At 39.2% G+C, this 25950-nt stretch overlaps 1 pseudogene; it reads left to right on the plus strand.

The window, feature by feature from the left end:
* Positions 1-3780: 3780 nt before the first annotated feature.
* On the plus strand, positions 3781-4779 carry LOC100776487 (40S ribosomal protein S4-like; annotated as a pseudogene).
* The last annotated feature ends 21171 nt before the right edge of the window (positions 4780-25950 follow it).

Here is a 25950-nt window from a genome sequence, read left to right on the forward strand (position 1 = left end):
CAACTCCCCTTTGTGGTTACTCGAGGACCTGAGGGACCAACCAGAGGCTCGGGAGGCAGTGCAAGTCCCTGGGATTGAATCTGGGACTACATCTGGCTGAATGATGTCATGAGCTGTCACGTCACGTTTTCTGTGATGGACTCCTCTAGCTGGTCCCTGATTTGTGGGTCGGCTGCTGTAATTCTTCAGGAGGCAGGGAGGAAGAGCTGCGGGACGTCCATGGAGCCAATCCAAAGTATTGCTTGATACGTGGGGGGCAGTGTTCTGTTTCTGGATGGCCTGTGCCTTTTTGCGCACATCCTGCAAAAATAAAACAATAATCTTTCAAATAAAACAATAATCTTTCAAATTTCTAGAATGAATTATAACAAGTTAATGTTTTTTGAAAAACAACTTAAATGGCAAGGAACATACCTTCCAAGAAGGTTCTCTGCGAGTCTAGCAAAACTGGGCCCATTTTTCCTTGCTTATGTCGTATTTCTCACATACGGTGTCGTCCACACCATCCTGATCGGCTGCAAGGGCCCATTTCCTCGTGAGGTCTGATTTAAACTGTCTCCATCTCTCACCGATAGTCTGAAGCAACTTCTTTTTCGTCCTACTGTCAGAAGGCTCTGGGATTTCAAATTCCACCTGACAATAACAAATAAGCTTATTTTTTGTTACAATAATGTAATTTTTGGCTATTAATTAAGAAAAATCAAATAAGAAAAGAAAAATACCTGAATATCCTCCCAAATCAAGTCCTTCTGAGCAGTAGGGACCTCCTTCCAGTTCTCGTATGTGACGTCCACCTTATCACACGCCACAATCCCCAAATATGTTCTTAATTTTTTCCTGTGGGGATCGTCAGCCTTGCCGGTAGTAGGATCAACATGGACCACTGGTCTGTCAGCACCAGGTGGTCTGGTAGACAAGGATCGTAGATGTAAGGCTTTGCATGTCCGCTTGACAACAGACGGTGAAGCTGATGCGTCTGAAGGAAGAGGAGGAGGAGGAGGAGGAGAAGGAGGAGGAGGAGGAGGCGAGGCAGGTGGAGAAGCCATGAGCCTGTATACATCATGAAAATGTAAATTTCAATTATAGAAAAATATCGACATCAACAGTTCTTTAAATAAAATGTGATCAATGTTTATAATTTCATAAACTAATTTTGTATGACTATTCTAGATAAGCAAATAAAATCTCATATATAATAAATCATAGGTTAAATTTCCACTCATTTTCTTAGAATGAGATAAACATAAGCTTTTTTAAACCTAAAGACACTCTCCCTTAAATTAGAGTAACATTTTGCCTAAAGGCCCAATTTTGCCTAAAATTTTCTGTAACAACTAATTAATGTTTTTTTTAAGGAACTAATTAAACCTTAACACCTATGTTAATGGTATTTTCACATAACAACGTCTCACCATAATAAATTTTCAACCCAAAGTCCATTTTATTGACCATTAGCTAGATTTTATAATTGGATTAAAAGTAATAAGGTCTAATTAATGCTGTTAAAATAAAATAAAAATACAGTAAGGTCATGTTATCATTTAAGCTGATTTTGGTTAAATACAATAAGGTCATGTTATCATTTAGTTGGCAAAGAAGAGTGGTGTTAATTTATAAGGATTAAATTGTATATCTCAACACAATGTAATACATCTTTCAAAGAAGGAGAGTGTAATTTAGTGCAATGTTTAGACAACATTTCCTCATATTTTAAGTATCAAATTAACTTAAACATGCAGCAAACACTTTTATTAAATAAAAATAAATAAACATGAAAAGTTGATTTAAATAACTCGTGTAAAGTGAGTCAAAAGAAAAGGATCCAATCAGAGGAAACTCATGAAATTTTTATTCTGAATTTGCTGAAAGCTGACTTGGGACATCTTGAAAAGGGTCATCTTGATACATTTGATCATTGGGCGTCATCCCATTTTCCGCTTCAAAAACCCAAGAGATGAATCATGAATGTTAGGAACCAAACAAATGATTATGCCTTTAACAAATTAATCCTATAATGTAACATGTGATTTTCTGACGTATGAAAAATTAAGCCTAATAAACACGTTGTTGGATTAAGCCATTTTTTACGTGGCCATGTGATTTTCTTTTTATCAAATTTTCCTTTTTAGAAGTAGTTGTGGCCATGTGATCGTGGAGCATAAGCATTTCCACGACATAGATGCAAATTAAGGATTTTGGTTGGTCTAGAGAGAATTTTGTCTTTATTGCTTTCTTTGCTTCTTCTGAATTTAATCAATAGTATAAGGTTTTTTGATGAAGAGGACAACATAAGATGAATCGGTTTGGTCGGCTTAGACATTCATTTATATTTCAGAGGAAGAACCAGCCAAATTAGCCTTAATCCCATGAAATTAAAACATTAATCATACATTTGTGATTCAATTGAACTTGAAGGAACTCAATTGAAACAAGACAAGTGTATCTGGGATATTATAGTTATCTAAACCTTAATTGGAATTAGGAGTATAAATAGGCTTCCCTTGCTATCTACTTCACTCACATTGCTATATTGTACTATATTCACATAGGTATTTGAGAGCTACTTGTTTTCTATCCATAATTTGAGTTCTCGTTAGATCATGATGGCTACGTCAATGATGTCAAAAGTGTTTGTTGTTCTTCCTAATTTTCCTAATAAGTTCATTATTTGCAGTTTCATTTAAGCTGATTTTGGTTTATGAAATTCTTAGCGTGTTGGGAAGTTGTGTTTGTGACTTCTATTTGGTCATGTTATCAGGTTTCCATTGGTTGCATTTGGTTAATTGCAGCATTATGTTGAACATAAAAAGGAAGAGAAAATGAGGATGAGGGAAGCACAAACCATCATCCAAGGCAAGTGCCCCATAAGAGTAAAAATAACAGCCATTATAAAAAGTAATTCTTCAAATTAGATGAGATATCAAAAGTTGGGATTAACAATAAAGTAAGCAAATCGGAAGGGAATAGATGAGATTTGAGATGTGCAGTACAACAAATCGAAATCATGGCACTAACAAAATGAAAGTAATGAGTTTTGGAGTTAGGATCAGATGGTCCCACACCAAGACACCGAATCTGTAATATAAACAAAAAATAGGTATAAAAACTGCCAAATTCAGAAACCATTATCCCATTTACATCATCATATAGTACACCATTCAAAATGGGTCAAGAATTAGACACTAGGACTCTTAATAGAAATGGAATCTATTCTAGAGTGCCCAGCCTTTCATAGAATAGATGCCATTTGTCACTTCCTCATCTAGCATTGTGAGGAAACATCAGATACTGGACTTAATACAATGTAGTGCCTAGTGTTTAGTTTTGACACGACATTGAATGATAAGTATGAAATTTTCTACGTCAATCAAATGTCAAACTCAATTTTTCATGCAATGAACATCTAAAACTATAAAATATAGTATATAAAAATATACATTAGAGATGCATGTTTGAATCTCATATCTGCATTTTCCTTCTTTGCATCCTGTAGCTTATTTAGAGATGCATTTAATTTGTGTTAAATTATTGAAGGTACTCCATCTTTGAGTCTATTTTAAGCAATTTCAATTAGCTTGCTCCAACCAAAAACTAAAAACCAAAGTTTGGATAAGAATGTAATCTATGGTTACACATTTAATCTATGGAAAATTAAAGAACAAAAAATTAGTTGCAGAAACAGTTCCTATCCGAACTTTGGATTAGTTAGGTCTTTTCATTCCCCTGATGTACTGGAGGGTGAAGACAAAAAATAATAGTTGTAGAAGCTTCCACTAGGCTCTCTCCCCCGCCAAAAACACCTTTTGTCTGTCCCAATATGGTTCTATAATTATATTGATTTAGCTCGATGAATGATTTCTTTTTATCTCTATACAGATGCTGTTTCAATCCCAAAAACAAATGAGAACTTCCGCCTGCTCTATGACACTAAAGGCCGATTCCGTCTTCATTCCATCAGGGATGATGAGGCAAAGGTACTTTTTATATGGTTTATATTGAATATTGTGATTCATTTGCAGGCTAGGTGCTATTATACTATTATTGACTGTAGCTTTGTTGTGTTTAGTTATCTTATATATAGGCTAACAAATGTGTTGATGCTAATGAACCTTTTAAATGTCAATTTCAGGACTTGAATAGTTTTTTTTATTTTATTTTATTTTGGAGTTACAATTTTTCCTACTTAATGGTTATGGTTTACAATATATTGTTTGTATGTTGTGTAAATGGCAGTTCAAGCTCTGCAAGGTTAGGTCAGTGCAGTTTGGCCCGAAAGGTATCCCATACCTAAACACCTATGATGGTCGCACCTCCATTACCCGAACCCTCTCATCAGGGCTAATGACACTGTTAAGCTGGATCTGGAGGAAAACAAGATTGTCAATTTTTATCAAATTTGATGTTGGGAATGTAGTTATGGTAACAGGTGGAAGAAACAGGGGGCGTGTTGGAGTGATTAAGAATAGGGAGAAGCATAAGGGTAGCTTTCATGTGCAAGATGCCACTGGGCATGAATTTGCTACTTGTATGGGCAATGTGTTCACTATTGGCAAGGGGACAAAGCCATGGATATCCCTGCCCAAGGGTAAGGGTATTAAGCTGGGTTCAAATTCTGTTAACATTCATGTTCCTATAGATTGTAGTCCTAAAGGGATGTTGGTTGAGATGAACACTCAGTGTGCACATGCAGACAATGGATGTGGAAGTTGCAGTTGTGAAGATAATGCCATGAATGAGCCTATACTTAATAGCAAACTTGAAGCTGTAACATATGTATGATTGTGCACAATTATGAATGTCACAAACACACAGGCATCTCTAACTAAATGTATTCAAAGTTGATCTTCCAAGTTCACTACAAGCTGGCCTTAGTGGCCAGCTATTAGAGATTGAAGGTACAGACCAGAGTGATTGGGTTCTTAGTCTAATTAAAATATTGCCATACAGCTTAGGGGTCAAGACATGCCTTAAATTTGGATAGAATGGTCTGTCGTGTGTATGCACTACATGCTGGAAATACTTTACCGATTAATGATATGACCAAAATAAAGTTTATAAGTAAAAGACAATTTTTACATTTTGAGTTACCTTTTGGGGTTGAACTAGACCCAAATCCAAATATCTAAGGACTAACACTACAAAATTGCATTGCAAGGGATGGTTTTAATTTTAAGCTTCCAATTACAAGGATTTGTATTACTTGATCGTTTCATCTGTATATTCTTATTTCATTTTCGACTTCTTTTTCCTCTTGTCTCCTTTTGATCTCTACATGTCTATGACAAGTTTCCAACTTTAATTGATTTCACGAAGACGCAAAATGGATCGCATCATCCCAAGAGACTTCTGCGCGAAAAGTCTTTGGCGCTTGGCTGTTATGCATGACAAACTGTCGTTCCAGCCATAGATTGGTCTTATGACATCAAATCCTTAACTACGTATGATTGTGATGTAAATTGACTCATTACCCAGAAACACAAATCAATTAAAGTTCATATTTTAATTTCCAAGAGAAAAGTTAATGATTTTAAGTTTTAATTTGATAATTTATTTATTTTAATTTAATGTTCTAACTTAGACTTATATATCTCAATTGTCTTGCCATTGAAATACTATTAAATTTCATCATTTATTTGATAGAATCAATCTCATAATTTTTTTTGAATAATCCCACTAAATATTTAGTTGCTTTACCTTTTATTATCTTTTTCCTTTTCTTCCTATTAGTAAAAACTAAAAACAAAGTTGTCTAAAAGAAAGAGGATGAAAGGTATGGTGCATAAAACCCCAAACTCAAATATCTTTTCCCCCCTTTCCATCATTATTGAAATTGAAACAGTTCTAAACTAGAGTTAAGGTTCAATTTGTATTATAGAACACCTAAGTCTGAAAAAGGCATAACTAACTCATGTAGCAAAGTATTGACCAAGGTCAACACCCACTCGGGTGTACGACTCCTATAATATTAGTATATTTGGATGCACGTAAATTGAAAGACACACAACCATGAATTGAATCTAGATACACACTACATAGGTGAACAATGAATTATCCTTCAAAAAGCAACTACAGAATATAAAATATACACTACATATTCAAGAAACAGCATACACTATCAGCCTTGTTTACTTTGTGAATTGCTTATCGATGTCCTTTAGTAGGAGATTTCTTCATTTTCACTAGAACACTCACAGTTCGGACGAATATATGAACAAGGTTCAGAGATTTTATGAGCTCTTTCTCAAAATAACATGACAATTAAGGCCTAACTTCCCTATTATTCATACTAATCAATATCTTTTTAATTGTCATCTTGTGTTTCAAGATAGCATGACATCACAATTGCAATTCTCACCAACAAAATCATCAGCACAGCAAAGCATACAAAAATATCAAGGAAATGTATCTTCATCAGCTCGTACCTCGATCAAGTCGTACCTCAGTATCTGCAAGATTACGTATAGCAAGTCTAGCAAAGAGACTGATGACGTAGCAAACAAACCTCGTACCTCGATCAGCTGACCACTAAAACCCAATGAAATGTATCTTCTAGCTACAGAGTTCCTAGGAAACAAAAGATGAAGCTTAATTGACTGACACTCATTGGGTTTAATAGCGCAACAGTAATGAATTTCTCATTGGATTTAACAACAATAGTAATTTTGGGCTTAATTGAGTGACACTCATTGGGTTTAACAGCAGCAGAAAAGATGAAGCAAATGTACGTTCTGTTGTACTTTATCAGGATGAGTGCACAATGTAGCTTTCCTATAAACTTTTCTAATAGCAGCAACAATAATCAAACAAACTGACTGCCAACCACATTCAGGCCACAACACCTGATAATCATTCATGAAGAAAACATGTTAACACAACAAACATATCAGTTTTTCAATGAGCTGTGTATATCAAACCAATCATATCAGGGCATATGAGGCCTTATGCAGGCTAGGTGAGGCCTTATGCACGCTAGACAGTTTTTTTAAGTTTTTAATTTTTACTCTCCCTTCTTTGTTTTGTTATTTACTTAAATCATCCAATGTATAGGTTTCACTACTGCTTTATAGAAAAATATATGTATAGACACTGTCATTCTAAAAGACACTCTAAGAGAAAAAGAAATACTAGATAGAGATATTATAATTATGATCTGACAACAAAATGGCGATAGAGAAAAGTGATCATTCCAATGCATCACAAAGACTATTAAATGCTTTGCAGAGGAAATTTATAATGATGCCTATATAAATCTCTAGGAAACACATCTCCTATAGAACAAGTAGAAAGACAAACCTATTAAGTTTTGCTTTTAAAATTGTTGTTTACACTCACACGGTTAAGTTGTGTTGTTGTTTTTGTGTTTAGCAAGTTGAACATGTGTCAATAAAATCCCAAAATCTTAGAAAGTTGGAGCTTGGTGTTTGTGCTCAAAGAAACTCTTTTCTTCCCTCTTTGGTGTTCATTGGTTGTTCCTTGTGGCATTTCATTATCTGATGATGTACAACTCCATTGACTCCAGATTTTCTAAATAATAAGGTTTTCCACTTTTGCGTTTCATTATTTCATGGCTGTTTTGTTGTATATATAGCTGTCTTGAACAAGCGAGTAGTATTTGTACAACTTTAGAAACAAGCATCTAGATTAGAAGGATCTTAGATTACTAATTCTATGATACACGTATTTGCAAGACACAAAATTTGCATGACAAGCCACCAACCCCATACAGATTATTATTGGTAGGTAGGTATCCTACAAATAAAAAGCCCCACATGTCCTATAATGGATTATCACGAAAGGAAGGCTTAGCTGAGGCTTCATCTTGGTTCAAGGTATCCTACAAATAATTCCTTATCACGGATTATCAGCAACATTTAATGAGATTGGTTCTTTGAGACAGTATTACAATAGTGAGGATAAGAAAGCCATTTGATAACAACATTTCAAACAGTGCAAGACAACCTCACAAAATGGAAAAGCAAATTAAATTTTTCATTTAGACGGAGACACTACTGAGATACTAGAGTTAACAATTGATAAGCAAATTAATTTTAAAACATGAGAGGGAGCAATCACACAAACACTTATGAGTTAAATTATTCAGGTTTACTAGTTCAATTTCAGCTATTACTTTTCATTTGTCCTGGTGAAGAGTTGAAAGATCCTTGGTTTCTTTTGCAGGCCTAAGTAAAGCCACAACATTCAGAGAAGAGAAACAACAAATCTCATATGAATTTGATACCAAGTTGGATGCAGTTCCTGTAGTAAACCATACAACTCCAGCCACAACAAATTTATTTCCTACACTAAACCCAACAACAATTTCTCAAGCACCTGGCTCAATAGGACAAACACACCCACAACCCCATACATGAACCCTATAAACCCTTACACAAACCCCACAACACCAAAAACAAGCCCTACAAACCCATAGTTGTCTTCCTTTCATTTTCCTTTTTCAAAAAGGTCATATAGGCTTTTACCTTCTAGGTCTTTCAGAAGTGAAAAATCCAACAAAAACAAAACACAATGACCAACAAATCAAGTGAGACAGTGACTCCTCAAAGCTCAGAACACAAAACAATAAAAGGAAAAGTAGAACATTGTTACATTTGCCATGGTGCTATATGCATTACAACACACACCTACTTACCTACCTACCCATTAAGCATTCAAAGGAAACAAATCAATCTGAATTACCTCACTGAAAATGATACCTTGCGAGCACGAGTGAGCACCCCAAACGGAATGCAAAGTCAGCACCCCAAACAGCCCACGGTAATGACGACAAACCAACTCCTTCGAGCTACCACGACTTCCACAAACCAACTCATTGCAACACACACAAACAAACATCCTTGCAGTGAGCACAAGTTCCCCAAACAAACAAACAAAGAAGAAGAAGAAGAAGACAACAGAGGCTAAGGTCGCGAAGAAGAAAAAGAAATTGTACCTAGGTAACGTGGCTAAGCCGTACAAACAAGCTGAAGAACCTGTACTCACGATCGCAAAGAAGAAGCGAAGAAGAAGCAGAAGAGAAGAACAAAGCGCGAGGAAAAGTGTAGGGCTCAGGTTCTGAAATTTTAAAATATATAAGTTCAATATTGGTATTCAATAAAAAAACCGATGTTAACCCAATGATGTTAACGTTAACATCGGTTTTCTAAGAAAAATCGATGTTAACATATGATATGTTAACATCGGTTTATTAAAAAGAGATGTTAATTAAAATACGTTAACATCGGTTTTCCAAAAAACTGATGTTATTGTATGATATGTTAACATCAGTTTTTGGAAAACCGATGTTAACGTCTTTTAATTAACATCGGTTATGAATATATATTATTTACATATATGCCACTGCGTTTAGATTAACATCGGTTTTGTCCAAAACCGATGTTAATCTGCTGATGTTAAAACTGCTTTATGTAGTAGTGATAGTTTTTTTAATTGGAGTTGTACACTTTGAGGTAACAACGTATGTATGATAAAGCTATATATATAGGTGAGTCATGGTTTTGAGGGACAAAGAGAACACTTCTTGGGGCGGGAATGGTAAATAATGATGATGATGGTTTGTGGGGTTTGCTTAAAATTAATATGAATATGAGGGTATACAGAGAGAGACAGAGGAGAGACAAGGAAAGAAATATATTTTGGGATTGTGTTTTTTTTGGATGAGTACATAGCTGTTTAACAAATTGCACTACTCTTTTTTTGTTTTATTTTTGGTTTAAGATAGATAGACCAAAATTAAGGAAATTATTAAAGAGTCTAGAGTTATTAAAAATTATATATTTCACCCTTGATTTATTGGTACCTATACAGTGAGTTTAATGCTTTGGCAAAATTGTTCCATGATTGTGAAAAAATGTTTCTTAATTTTCAATTTTTTTTTTGTAGTGTGTAACTTACATTGTTTGCGTTAGTTCCATTAGGGGGCCTAACCACTTATAGGGTGTAACTTAATTGCTTGCATGAGTTCCATTAGGGGGCCTAACCTGAAAATTTAATTGAAGACTACAGCCTAGGAACAAACAAATAAAAACACTTTACCTTTTCTTGCGTTGATACACAGATGGTAGATGCTAATTGACTACCAACTCCAATTCCAATAACATTAAAGAGAGTTGAAAATGCCTCTCCTTTAGCAAATATGTCACTGTAATTTCCTTCTTTGGCAAATGAAGAATATATAGGCAACCTTGTTGCTCTTGATGCAACAACTACCATCCCCTGGTAACTCCATAATAACAGAAAGAGAAGTTAATAGTCTAAAATAAATGTTACTTTTACTGGACATGTACTATATATAGGATGCTAAGAAAGATGACAAATAGATGGTTGAATGAACTACGAGCACTGAATCAACTTCATGTTGTCAGTTGTTGTTTCCTTAAGAGCTTCCTGCAGTTGGATTGCCTTAGCCTCAACTTCCTTCATTTTTTCCTTCAACTGAGCTTTTTCCTCCCTTTTGGCATTTTGTTCTTCCTCAGTTTCTTTAAGCAAATAAAGCAATATTTTTATTTCTTTTTCCAAGGATTCCTTCTCTTCTTCATTTTTCTTTATGCAACTGACTAGTTGAACCTCTCTCTGCTCCCACTCAGCCTCATCAAGCATGGAGTTGTATTTTTCATTAGTAGCTTTTAAGACTAACTTTAAGTCTTCAATCTGGGCATCATAGCTTTCACTTTCAGGTTGGATGTGTAGTAGATTTTCTTTGGTTTCTGTAGCTTCTGCAGATACTTCATGTAATGCCGAAGCTAAGCTCTCCATTGCCTTTTTACTCTTTTGTTCTTCATCCCTAGAATTCTCCACTTCGCTGATAAGTTTGTTTTTTCTATTCTAATAAGGCATGCACACTAGAAGCAGCAACACGGACTAAAATACTGTTTGTTGTGCATGCATGCCATTGATTGTGTTGAACTATTTTCTAGTTTGTGAGACTGCTAGGAAGTACGAACTGCTCATTTGGTTTACTGCAATCTACTCTAACTCTAATTGTAGCATGATAAAGAAAGTTTGAACAAGGCCTTTTTAACATGTCTCATGATATTCCTTATAATCGTACCACTCTTGATATTCCTCTAGTCCTTATCATTCTGTTATGAGAATTTCACATTTTCACGTGTTCCTTTCCTCCTGAATACTACTAGTATTTATTTAAAAATACACGATTTTAAGTTTTTAAATTTTAACATTTTGCATGTTGCACATGTATAACCGTTCAAGTTTCGTGAAAACGAAGCTTCCTATCCATATGTTTCTAAACCTTAAAATTACTGTAACTTTCAAAAGGTGTATAGAGGTAAGGTTATATATATATATATATATATATATATATATATATATATATATATATATATATATATATATATATATATATATATACACTAAAATGTGTCAAAAGTTAATTTCTAAAATTTTGACTTTAAGTAGAGAATAGCATAATATTAACGTTAAGGATATCTAATAATTAATTAATACAAGAATACTCAACAATTCCTTATGAATTTAAAGAAAGAATTGTGGTTTTTAATTTAGAAACTCAAAATTTAATTAACGTTCACCATACATCTGCCTCTGTCTTTTTTTCTTAATTAATTTTCACTTATTATTATTTTGGTGTGATACATAGTTAAGAAAATGTTTAACGTATACCTTATTTTTTGGGGTATGGGTGGATGAAAAGAAGATAGAGAATATAAAAAGAAAGGAAAAAGAAAAGAAAGATGAATTGAAAAGAGTAAATAATTTATAAGAATAATTCAATGAGAAGAAAAATATGATAGAAGTGAAATTAAAAAAAAAGTGAATATAGGAATATAATTAGTGATATATTTATTTATTATTTTAGACCCATCCTGCTATGTTAAAGTTTTTTTTGTATAGGTCTTTTCTATTAGTTTTGGTGTACATTTTCATGCACCCTTGGCTTACATATTCATATCTCACATATATCCTTGTTCCTCTTATCCACTTTCTTTGCCAATTGGGGCAGTTCCATTTGTGTTTCTAGAAAAGATGCTTGATTGAGATAGTCTTCTCACTACTACAAAAGCAGCATTCTACGTCGGGGATTCAACGACGGTTGCAAACAACCGTCTTAGAAGGTAAGGCGGTGGCATGTTCGTAATTAAGAGCATGAGAACGACATCGTTTGCCACTAACCGTCATAGACATGCAGTTGGTGTGGCAATTTGTATTTACGTGACTAACTTACAAAGATGGTCTCGTGGTGAAAACCGTCTTTGCATCATTAATGGTTACACATGGCAAACACGTGAGTGGGCCAACGACTATACAAAGACGGTGGTGTGGTGAGACCGTCTTTGTATTGTTAGTAGTTTCATGTGGCAGCCACGTGATTTGATGATTTAAAATACAAAGACGGTCTTGTCCATAGACCTGTCTTTATATTGTTAAGGTGCAAACACGTCATGATTTCTGTCATTAGGATACAAAGACGGTCTTGCGGTAAGACCTGTCTTTGTATTGTTGGAGGTTTCACGTGGAGGCCACGTGATTTGAGGTGTAACAATACAAAGACGGTCTTGTCCCCAGACCCGTCTTTGTATTGTTAAGGTGCAAACACGCCATCATTTTTGTCAGTAGGATACAAAGACAGTCTTGCGGTAAGAGCCGTCTTTGTATTGTTAGTGGTTTCATGTGGAGGCCATGTGATTTGAGGCGTAAAAATACAAAGACGGTCTTGTCCCCTGACCCGTCTTTGTATGTTATCTGGTGACACGTGGCGGACACGTGATGTTCGACTTTATTGCAATACAAAGACGGTCTTTTCTAAGACCTGTCTTTGTATCCTAAACGGTATCATGTGGCGGGCACGTGGTTGTTACTTTCTCTTACTTTGGCTTGCCCTAGCAATTGGAAGCTCAAAATTAGCACACAATTACTCACAACTTCGCGCCCTAGGTAGCTACAGAGAGCATAGTCTCTGACAAAGAGGTCCACTGTTGCTTCTTCTTCCGTTTGTAGTCGCCGCCGACAAAGGTAAGGTCCGTTGTTGCTTCTTCTTCATTTGCATTGCTTATATTCATTCATTCATTTGAGGAATCTGCTTTGTTGTTGTCTCAGGCTGTTAGTTGTATGTTGTTGGTGGTCTACATTGTCGTGAAGCTGCGTCCCATAAAAGGTAAGGTTTATAACATTGTAGTATTTACTGTTTGTATGCACAATTGAAAGGCTAGTGTTGTTGTGTTGTACTATTGTGCGTCTTAGTTTTGTAATTGTCCTTTTTCATTTTATCCTTCAAAAGCAAACCATTATTTGGTTTATGGAGAAAGTTGGTTCCATAAGGTAAGATACATTGTGTGTTTTGTGAGAGAAGCTCTAATATTTGTTTATCTTTTTATGTAATCTGAAGCTTCTAATTTTTGTTTTATTTTGCGTTTCAGTGGGGATTATGTGAAATGTAGTAGTGTAGTAGTTAGTCATTTAGGATTTTGGATTTGTGTTGGTAGTCTGTAGTAATGAGTTTATGTTAGCTACCATTGGATATGTTATGGCCTTTAAGGAATTTATCCTTTCACATGCAAAGTTATAAATATGAAATTCACTGAATTAATCCCTCTAACCTAATTTTGACCTATTTGTAACCAATCCCTTATTGCTAATTAAGTAATGGACTAATGGACTAATTGCCTAACTGCTGCCCTTGACAAGTAATGAACTAGTTTCCACCTATTTGTAACCAATCCCTCTAATATAATTTCCACCTATCAATAACACTACTGCTACCTGGGGAGAACTCTTCATTCCATGTAGTAGATGATGTTTTATGTCTAACATCATGAAACAGATCTGATGAATCTTTGTGACTCTCATTTTCAATTTGTCTAGTGTGGAGTTCAAAGTATACGCACCTTGTAGGACAAAACTGAAAAAGATAGTAACAAGAATACATAATGTACATTATTTGACATTAGAGTCAGGTCACATCATCCTAGCCAACTAACCAACTTCGCTGATGATTGAAAAAATGAGATAGTTATCTTGGATTTGCATTCTTTGAGGAAACCAAAATGAGTTGCTGTTTCAGAAACTAATGTGCTACTGTTAATAAGAACAACTTGTTTAATTAGGTAGATTGTCCGACAACATAGTTCAAGTGGGTCCCTTGATCTTCGAATTAAATTCTAACCTTGCTTGGTTGTCATCTCCACGAGAAAAAGTCAAGAGTTGCTTAAGACCTTGCCTAATTTGTCATTTTTTTTATAAAATCGGTTCAAATACTCCTAAATCATGTTGAGGCTTTGTTATTGTCATCCTACTTTCTGCTCTTCACACCCCATTCATTATTTTTTTATATTTCCCAAAACACATCTGATCGAATTGTGTTTCTGTTAAATCTAAAAGTAAAATAAAAATGTGTGGGGGTGTAGGAAAATAGGGAGAGGAAGAAAGTGTCTTTTTATCTTGATTTTGAAATGTAGGAGGTGGAAAGAGCAGTCTGTGGGGTGAGAATAGTAGGGCCCTTCATATAGCTGGATAAGAGTCCAATAAGCGAGTCTGATTTATGTGTATATCTGGCCCTACACAGATCTGATGAATCTTTGTCACTCTCATTTTGAATTTGTCTAGTGTGGAGTTCAAAGTATACGCACCTTCCAGGACAAAACTGAATAAGATAGTAACAGGAATACATAATGTACATTATTTGACATTAGAGTCAGGTCACATCATCCTAGCCAACTAACCAACTTCGCTGATGATTAAAAAATGAGATAGTTATCCCATATTTGCATTCTTTGAGGAAACCGGAATGAGTTTGTTTAGCCTTTGGATCCTACTCATAACAGCAGCCTTGGCTTCCTGTTCTTATTCCAATCTTGATTGCATTTTCAGTTGACCTTCTTCTAAGTAGTCATATATTATATAATACATAAGTAATTACTTTACACAGTGATAGAAACCATGTGTATATAAAAATTAAAAAGAACAAAAAAGTGTAGCATTAAAAAATTATAGTGTATTATATAATACAGATTTGGCTGCAAAGAATTATGAATTCAAAGAAAATTGAAAAGAAATGTTCACCATTAGCAGAGGAATAACATCATGTTTTCAAATGAAACCTTTAATGGCAACAAAATGTTGGATGATGCAGTTTTGTTGCATCAAAGAAGGGTGGGATTGCAATATTCACACCATTGGAACCTAATCAGTGGTTTACTATCCTTAGACACGACTGTAAATCATGAAGATTTTGATGATGTCAAGAAGAATTAAGAATTTGCTTGAGAAAGGGGGATAATGTAAATCATGCAAGCTTTGATGGTGTTGAGAAGAAATCACATGTTTGTTATCATCAAAAAGGGGGAGAATGTGAATGTATGTATACATGATTTTGATGATGTCAAAGAAGAATCTAACAAGCCTGCTTCAAATGATAAGCATTTGCTTCAAGAATAATTCAAGTTTGCTTCAACAAACAAAGTCTTGTTTCAAGATTCACTAAAGACCAAGCCTTGCCTTAAAACAAAGTGCTTTCAAGACATGCAAGGCTCTGGTAATCGATTACCAGGAAGTGTAATCGATTACCAGAAGACAGGGTTGAGAAATAGCTATTGAAAAAGGTTTTGAATTTGAATTTTCAACATGTAATCGATTACCATATGTCTGTAATCGATTACTAGCAACGAAACTTTGGAAATTCAAATTCAAAAGTCATAACCCTTCAAATTATAACTGTGTAATCGATTACACAAACATTGTAATCGATTACCAGTGGAAAGTTTTCAGAAATCTGCCAACAGTCACATCTTTTCATTAGATTTGTGAATGGCCATCAAAGGCCTATAAATAGGTGACTTGGGCACGAATTTTATGCAGAGAGTTTTGCTTGGCAAAAATGTCTTATCTTCTCAAAAGACAATGAGAGAGATTCCAAAAGAACTTCATTTTCAAATGCTCTCTCAAGAAATCCTTGATCAAACACTTACAAAATCTATAAGGATTCTTACATGATCTTCATTGTAATATTCTTCTCTTGAAGAGAGAATTCTTCTTCCATTCTTCTTATTCAATGAGATTGGTTAAGAGACTGTGAGTCTCTTGTTGTAAAGGATTCCTGAACACAAGGGATGGGTTGTCCCTGTGTGGTTCAGACTTTGTAATGGATTTTACAAAGATATTGGAAATCTCAAGTGGGTTGCTTGAGTACTGGACGTAGGCACGGGTTGTGGCCGAACCAGTATAAAACTGTGTTTGCATTCTCTCTTCCCTTATCTCATTTATGTTAATGCAATCAATTTTGCCTTGCATGTTTATAGAACATTATTAAATTGATTGTTGTTGCTTCTTCTGCATTCTAAGCCTATCCCTCTTAAGATTATTGAGGCCACAAGGTTCAACAATGACGACTGCATGCATGTGTTATTTTTCTGATGCTACCCTCATTTTGAAACATGTCTTTAACTTGTGTACCCATCCATATGCATGCATATCCCCTACAAACACATGAACCTCGACCTTCATTTGTTGCTGAAGTCTAAAGTCATGTGTTCTCCCTCCAATTTTATCCTTTATGTGGCCATGCTTAAATTTGTATATTTGTGTTTGATTGACTTGCTCCCCAATCCAATCTGTAAATAGCTCCATCATTTCTTCCATCCCCTTCAATCCCGCATTATAGCCTTTGTGATCTGGTTCCATGATCTTTTGAATTGAATTGAGTCTTCCTTCCATCTTATGTTCATACTCCCACTGATTATCATTGAAGTGAAGGCTTAGGGTCTGTTGATTCCTTGCATGCGAAGCTTCCTGATTTCAACATATTCGCACTATCCAATGATAGGTCTGAATTAGTGGATGTTGGAAAGTGGTACTGCCCTTTTATGTTTATGAAGGAAAGATTAATGAAATTGAAGGACCAGATGAAAAACACAGTGTTCTATGAATTGACCTCCTTACCAAAGATCATTCAAAGGTTTACCAAGAACCCTAGAGGGATAACCCTTCTCCACAGGATTGGAATTGGTCTCATAATCCACATAGTGATTATGGTGATTGCGTCTCTAACTGAAAGGTATAGACTTAGAGTGGCCAAAGGAAAGAGAGATAGAGAAGGAGATAAGAAAAGGAAAAAAGAGAGAGAGAGAGAGAGAGAAAGTGACAAATTTGATATATGATATAATGAGAAGAGAAGAGAGATAAAAGACAAAATTGAGAAAACATGATATTGTGAGCAAATTGGATCCTTTCCTGTTGCGCTGCCTCTATAAAACGTAAAACATAAGTATACAAATAGAAAAAATACCAAAAGTCAAACTTGTTTTTCACCTTCTTTTCTTTGAGAAATACAGAATAATAAAAAGAGATATATTGGGTTTTTATACGCACGTTGAAGAGGAAGCTATGCACCAGAGGCGTTCAGCTAGGACGAAGCAGCTACCCAAGCATTGGGATATCTACCAATTAGGATAGAAGGGCCTGGGAATGAGGTAAACGCTGTGGGTAGATCGTTGGCGGGAAAAGTAGTTACGTATTGTTCATATTGTTAGGGCTTAGCAACACTAACCATTTACGGTTAAGCATGGGGTCCTCACATTATAAAAAGCTGTAACTAACTTGAAGAGGATATGAATAATAATCCAGAAGCTTCCTTTCTCTCTCGAGCTCCTTTTCTCTCTCTCTCTCCCTGAACTCGCGTTTTCTTCTTCCCCGCGAGCTTCGAGCTCTCTCGCGGCCGCGTGCAGTGTGGAGGTTCCCTAGTGTCATACCCTAATTTCGTCCGGGGACCTTTGCTTGATGACATGCGACCATTCTTTGGTCCTTGTGAGGTGCTTGGCATCCATCATTAGGCAATTTGTGAAATTCCAGGACATGCCGAAAAACCAAAAAATATTGATGCACAATCCGTAAGTTTCCGTGACACACCGGAAATCAAACGGAAGCATCGTTGCATAATTAAGTGAGGTTCCGTAACATTCCGTAAGTCAAAAGGGGGATGATTATGTAATCCACAAGGTTCCGTAACATTACGGAAAGAAAACAAGTATCGTTACGAAATTCGTAAGTTTCCATAACTTTACGAAAAAAGAATCACCAAAAAACAGCAGAGGGGGGTGTACTTAGTAAAAATGGGGGTGCAAATAGCACCCAGGCCCACTTGGGCCCTCTAGAATATTCCTCCAGAAGGCTGTTGCTTCTGGAGGAAGCAACCTGGCTCGCCTGGGCGAGCTGGGCGGCAACCACCTCCCCTATTTTGCTATAAATAGGGGAGGAAGTGAAGAAGAAAAGGGTTCAGCCCCTTTGGCACTTCTCTCTCTTTCGAATTTGCTTGGAAAAATCGTTTCCGTGAAGAAAATCTAAGCCGAGGCGCTTCCGTAACGTTTTCCGTGAAGAATTTTGCAAAGGTTTCAACCGTTCTTCGACGTTCTTCATTCGTTCTTCATCGTTCTTCGATCTTCAACGGGTAAGTACCTCGAACCAAGCTTTTCGATTCATTCTATGTACCCGTAGTGGTCCACATTGTGTTTCGTGCATTTTTATTCTCGTTTTGTTTACTTTTTATACCCCCTGTTGACGTGCTTAAGCCATTTTACTTAAGTCATTTCTCGCTTAACTTAAAAATAAAATAAATTTCCACCGAACGTTTGAATTGTATTATCCATTAACTTCGTTTAAAATAAATTCCGACCGTTCGGTCGTGCCGTAACCACGTTGGAAATCAAAAAGAGGTAAAAAAATAATATAATAATCAAAAAGACATCTTTTAGTAAAATAAAGTGGAAAATCAATCCGACGTTTTCTCTTTGGGATTCCTCATTCTTAATCGAATTGATTAATAACTAAAGTGAAACTAAAGGCTAAAATCAATTCGCCTAGTCAAGCTCGTCCATAAAAATAGGCTTTTGAAGTTTGTCATTTCATTTTCTCACTAAGTAAAATGGATCATTTTTAAGGTCCAACGCCTTAAAATGATCACCTCTTAAAATAAAAAAGGAATCACTTGATAAAGAAAGAACTACGTAGGTCTGATTTTCTCATCCCAAATTGAGGAATACGTAGGAGCAAAGGGAAACACCCTTGTCGACCACAAAAAGAGAAAAATATAAAAAGGGTATAAAGGATATAAGGACATAAAAGGGAACGTAAAAATCAAAGTCATGTTTGCACATTCGATTAAAGGCTGCCGTCCCTTGGGACGGACGTGTGGGGTGCTAATACCTTCCCCGTGCGTAAATACAACTCCCGAACCTTTCACTTAAAAGTTCGTAGATCGCGTCTTTTCCGGTTTTTCCGACGTTTTCCTCAAATAAACGTTGGTGGCGACTCCGCGCGTATTCCTTTCGTGGAATACGCATCCCGCGAGTCTCGCGTCGCCCTCCCGCCGAAGGGTAGGTTGCGACAGTTGGCGACTCCACTGGGGACTGTTTTTAGAGAGTTAGGCCATTTAATTTTGTGCAATGTTTTATCGTGACTTACCCCTTTGTTGGTTTCCTTTCATTATGTTCTTGTGTATATAAACTCTTTGTTGCTTTTAGTGCGTTGTAAATGTATGCATGAAGTAAATATTTATTCATTTGATGCACACAAACACCAACACTATTTGCACACACTGTGAGTGAAAAAGGGCCCTATACCCGGGTTCATGGGAGCATAAGGAGTGGAGGTGAATCTGTGATCATGCTAGGTCTCCGACTTGCTTGATTACAGTGAACCCTCATCTAGAGCTTTTCTCTTTGAAAACCTATTGTTGCTAGTAGTCCCTACTGCTACAATATGTTCTTCGAAGGGGATGATACCTCTAGAAACCATCAAGAGAGATATGACTACCTTGGGGGTTATCACTAAAAACCTAGTTAGCTCTCTCCCTTATAGGTCCCTTAAATAGGGGCACGAAGCAAACACGCTGCGTGCCATTTTTCACACTGCCATGCATGAGTATCATATACCCTTTTGCTTATGTTCGGTAAATATTGTCATACTGTGCACATTCCCGCATTGTGTCTTTTGCATAGGCATTGCATATGGGTTCTGTCTTGATCCCTATTGTAAACAAACCAACGGAGGGTCCGTGTCGCCTTCTTAAAAACGTGCTTTGGGGCATTTCGCTACCCCTAGACGTCGTATCTAAGGAGGGGACAAATTCCCCGGACCCCCGCATTCCTAGATTGCATCTGTGTCATATGCATTCCATCATGCATTCATCCATCCCACCCATGAGATATCGGAGTTTTGATTTGCACCAGCTTTTGTCTCACTTTAGTAAGCATGGGAACAAATCAAACCGGCAAGAGGTTCTACCAAGTCAAGGTCAAAAGCCTAGATACCACCAGCATCAAGGAATTAGGGCGGTTGATGGAACCCCTCAAAATGCAAGCCTTCCGCAAGACTTACGGAAAGATCTTAGAGTTGACCATAGCAGAGGTGTCCATAGAAGCCATTGCATCACTTACCCAATACTACGACCAGCCTTTGAGGTGCTTCACATTCGGAGACTTCCAATTAGTACCAACCATTGAAGAATTTGAGGAAATTCTAGGATGTCCTCTCGGGGGAAGAAAACCATATCTTTCCTCCGGGTGTCTCCCCTCTTTGAGCAGAATTGCAACTGTGGTCAAGGATTCAGCAAGAGGTTTGGACCGCATAAAACAGACTCGGAACGGCGTAGCGGGCCTACCACAGAGGTACCTAGAAGACAAGGCGAGGGGTATGGCCAATCAAGGAAATTGGGTCCCGTTTATGGATGTGTTAGCTTTGCTAATTTTTGGGGTCGTCCTCTTTCCAAACGTGGATGGTTTGGTGGACCTAGCAGCAATCGACGCTTTCCTCGCCTACCACCATAGCAAGGAAAGTCCGGTGGTAGCTGTCTTGGCAGATCTATTTGACACATTTGACCGAAGGTGCGAAAAGAGTAGCGCACGGATCGTCTGTTGCTTACCCGCCCTCTGTGTTTGGTTGGTTTCGCACTTGTTCCAACAAGACACAAGACATCCATGTCCGCTCCTGAGCCATCGCTCGTGTACTGAAAAGGGAAGAATAGATTGGGACCAGCTTTTGGCCGGGATAGGAGGTAGAACAATCAGTTGGTTCCCCCGATGGAAGGAAGGAAAAGAAGGAGTCCTTTTCTCATGTGGAAGATACCCAAACATTCCGCTGGTAGGAACGAGGGGTTGTATTAACTACAATCCCGCGCTCGCTATAAGACAACTAGGGTACCCCATGAGGGGAGCACCGACGGAAGAAAGCATGTCTCCTTTCCTTGTGAGGGATCTCGGCGCACAAAATTCCAAGACTATACAAAGGATCCATAAGGCATGGGAAACCCCGTTAAGGAAAGATCAAGAGCTTAGAGGCATTCGTAATGGCATCATTGGTGGGTACCACGAATGGCTGAAAGTTCATATACGAGGTTTAGATTGGCTCGCCAAGTTAAAAGTCGTCAGCGAAGAGAAATTTGAAGCACCGGAAGAGGACGAAGAAGTCCAAGCTCTCAAAAGCGAGTTAGGAAAGGCAAAACTTGCCAAGGAGAAGTTCAAGTTGGCCGCTACACACGTTCGGAAGGAGTGTGCCGGGTTACGGGAAGAGAATGCAATTACCGCAAGAGCCCTTGAACAAGAGACCAAGAGGGCTCGCAAGGAAGAGTATGGGCGGAACAAATTTCGCGGAGCTCTATGGGGTAGCAATAGTGAACTCAAGTCGCAAAGGGAAGAAAGAGACCAGTCGCGAGCACATAGCATGGTTCTGAAAGAGGAGTTAATTGCTTGTTCAAGGTCCAAAAGAAGCTTGTCTCAGCATTTATGCGAGACGGAGACCAACATGCTAGCTATCATCGCCAAGTACCAAGAAGAGTTAGGTCTAGCCACGGCCCACGAGCATAGAATCGCGGATGAGTATGCTCAAGTATATGCGGAAAAAGAGGCTAGAGGAAGGGTGATCGACTCTTTACACCAAGAGGCAACCATGTGGATGGACCGGTTTGCTCTTACCTTGAACGGGAGTCAAGAACTTCCCCGCTTGTTAGCCAAGGCCAAGGCGATGGCAGACACCTACTCCACCCCCGAAGAGATTCATGGGCTTCTCGGCTATTGTCAGCATATGATAGACTTAATGGCCCATATAATTAGAAATCGTTAGGAAACTTGTATGGTCTCTAAGACCTTGACTAGATACGACTTCCTTTTTGAAATAAAATGTGTTGGTCCCATGTTTCTACTCCAAAAAACTTGTGCAAATCAAATCACTCCTACATGCATTTTCTTTCTTTACCCACTCCTCACGTTTGGTTTTTTAGGGAAAAACACCATAACTAAACGCGCCGCAAGGGATCCCTATCGCACCAGATCCAAATCTAGAACGATGGGTGATCAAGAGGAGACGCAGGAACAGATGAAAGCCGACATGTCGGCTCTGAAAGAACAAATGGCCTCCATGATGGAGGCCATGTTAAGTATGAAGCAGCTCATAGAGAAGAACGCGGCCACCGCCGCCGCTGTCAGTTCGGCTGCCGAAGCAGACCCGACTCTCTTGGCAACTACGCACCATCCTCCCTCAAACATAGTAGGACGGGGAAGGGACACACTGGGGCACGATGGCAGCCCTCACCTGGGATACAACCGAGCGGCTTACCCTTATGGATTGCCGCCCAACTATTCACCACCCGTCTTGCAAGAAGATGCGGGCCACATTGCCTCTCCCGTCCATGAAAGAGAGCCTCCTCAGCAGCCCGACGAAGTCCATAAAGACCCTCAAGATTATGCTCGAAGGGATGTCGAGTTCTATCCCCCGATCCCCGAAGGGCCGGCACCAGGCACGTTGTCTCAACCCAACATCGCAGCATCGCCAATAGTTTTGTCCATGGAAGGGCCGCCCCCGGCAACTGAAGAAAGGAGGAAGCTCGATCTCCTTGAGGAAAGATTGAGGGCTGTGGAAGGATTTGGGGACTATCCGTTTGCAGACATGACGGATCTTTGCTTAGTACCCGATGTTGTTATCCCCCCGAAGTTCAAAGTGCCGGACTTCGACAAGTATAAAGGGACGACTTGTCCCAAAAACCATCTCAAAATGTACTGCCGTAAGATGGGCGCCCACTCTAAAGATGAAAAGCTGTTGATACACTTCTTTCAGGATAGCTTGGCCGGAGCTGCGGTAGTGTGGTACACTAATTTGGAAGCTTCCCGTATCCGTACTTGGAAGGATCTGATTACCGCCTTCCTAAGGCAGTATCAGTACAATTCTGATATGGCTCCTGACCGTACTCAACTGCAGAATATGTTCAAAAAAGAGGGTGAAACCTTTAAAGAATATGCGCAGCGATGGAGGGATTTGGCGGCACAAGTAGCTCCTCCCATGGTTGAGAGAGAGATGATCACCATGATGGTAGACACTCTGCCAGTATTCTACTATGAGAAGCTAGTGGGTTACATGCCGTCCAGCTTTGCGGATCTAGTGTTTGCCGGGGAAAGAATCGAGGTTGGATTGAAAAGAGGGAAGTTTGATTACGTTTCCTCCACAAACGCGAATGCCAAAAGAATCGGGGCAACAGGGGCAAAAAGGAAGGAAGGAGATGCCCATGCCGGCTCTTCAACACCCGCGTGGGTCAAACCCCAGCAAACACCTCATGGTACCCATCAGTACGCGCAACATCACCCAAGTTTCTCGGCTCATGCTGGGAACGCCTCTAGTTCAACACCCGTACAGCCCAAGGCACCCACTCAGAGGGAAGCTCCCCAAGTTCCAACTCCGAACACGACTCGGCTGGCCAGTAATTCCAACACGACAAGGAACTTCCCTCCGAGGCCATTGCCGGAATTCACCCCGCTCCCAATGACGTACGAAGATCTTCTACCATCCCTCATCGCCAATCATTTGGCCGTGGTAACTCCCGGAAGGGTCCTCGAACCCCCTTTCCCGAAGTGGTATGACCCTAACGCAACTTGCAAGTACCATGGGGGTGTCCCGGGGCATTCCGTCGAAAAATGCTTGGCCCTTAAATACAAGGTCCAACATTTAATGGATGCTGGATGGCTGACTTTCCAAGAGGATCGGCCCAATGTGAGAACCAACCCGCTCGCCAATCATGGAGGGGGAGCAGTTAATGCAGTTGAATCCGATAGGCCGCACAGGTCTAAACCTTTAAGGGATGTGGCAACCCCTAGGAGGTTTATCTTTGAGGCCCTACAAAAGGGAGGTGTGATTCCCCATAGTGGGTGTAAGGAGGATTCCTGTCTGCTACATTCCGGCGAGATGCATGACATGGAGACGTGTTTGGAGGTAGAGGAATTGTTACAGCGGATGATAGATCAAGGTCGACTGGAAGTCGGCATTGAAGGAAAAGAAGAGCAGCATATATGCATGCAATCTACGGAGGGGAGCGGTGTTGCGAAGCCCAAACCCTTGGTGATATACTTCACTAAAAACGCAGCTTCGCAAAAGCCCGGACACCCCTTAATGGCCAAACCTGTTCCTTTCCCGTACCAAAATAGTCACGCGGTCCCGTGGAGATATACACCTCCGGGGAAGAAGGAAGAAGAAGTCACTGACGTCAGCTCGCTGTCAGCTAAAGTAACAAATATCACGGGACTGAGTGGTGTGACCCGTAGTGGTCGTGTGTTCGCACCTCCGGACCTACTAGTCCAACCCGCCGACGTCAAGGGAAAAGGAAAAGTGGTGGAGGAACAAGATGGCGAAGCACCCCACGCTTCGAATAAAGATGTTCCAGCAAAGGGGCCCCCGGAGAAAAAGGATGGTAGAAAGGAGGTGTCGCTAGAGGAAGCCAGCGAGTTCCTTCGGATAATTCAGCAGAGCGAATTCAAGGTTATCGAACAGCTCAACAAAACCCCGGCTAGGGTCTCGCTGTTGGAGTTACTTATGAGCTCCGAGCCTCATCGGGCTCTGCTAGTAAAAGTGCTGAACGAGGCTCATGTGGCCCAAGATATCTCGGTAGAAGGTTTCGGAGGGCTGGTCAACAATATCACTGCCAACAACTATCTTGCCTTCACCGAAGAAGAAATCCCCGCCGAGGGGAGAGGGCATAATAAGGCTTTACACGTATCAGTCAAGTGTATGGACCATATCGTAGCCAAGGTGCTCATCGATAATGGTTCCAATTTAAACGTAATGCCTAAGAGCACTTTGGAGAAGTTACCATTCAATGCTTCCCACTTAAAACCAAGTTCAATGGTGGTTCGGGCCTTCGACGGCACTCGCCGAGAGGTTAGGGGAGAGATCGATCTCCCAGTACAAATAGGCCCTCACACCTGTCAAGTCACCTTCCAAATAATGGATATTAACCCCCCCTACAGTTGCCTGTTGGGGCGCCCGTGGATCCACTCAGTGGGAGTTGTGCCTTCTACACTCCACCAAAAGCTGAAATTCGTAGTGGAGGGGCACTTGGTCATCGTGTCAGGCGAGGAAGATATCTTGGTAAGCTGCCCATCCTCCATGCCTTATGTGGAAGCCGCAGAAGAATCGTTAGAAACTGCTTTCCAGTCTTTTGAGGTGGTCAGCATTTCCTCCGTGGACTCCCTCTTTGGGCAGCCTTGTCTGTCCGATGCAGCGGTAATGATGGCCCGAGTTATGTTGGGGAACGGTTATGAACCCGGGATGGGTTTAGGCAAAAACAACGGCGGCATAACTAGCCTAATAAATACCCAAGGAAATCGTGGGAAGTATGGTTTAGGCTATAAGCCCACTCAGGCGGACATGAAAAGAAGCATCGCGGGAAGGAAGAACAGTGGTCAAAGTTCGCGTTGGAGACAAGAAGGTGAAGGAAGCCCGCCCTGCCACATAAGTAGAAGCTTTATAAGCGCGGGTTCGGGAGACAAAGGTCAAGCGTTCGCGATATGCGAAGATGATATTCCGAGTACTTTGGATTTGGTCCGACCATGCCCTCCTGATTTCCGGCTGGGAAATTGGCGAGTGGAGGAATGCCCCGGCATTTACGCAACAAGCATAATGTAAACCTTTACGGTTTTAAAAGCTCTA

The sequence above is a fragment of the Glycine max genome, chromosome 17 (genome assembly GCF_000004515.6).
Source record: "Glycine max cultivar Williams 82 chromosome 17, Glycine_max_v4.0, whole genome shotgun sequence".
NCBI classification, from domain to species: domain Eukaryota; kingdom Viridiplantae; phylum Streptophyta; class Magnoliopsida; order Fabales; family Fabaceae; genus Glycine; species Glycine max.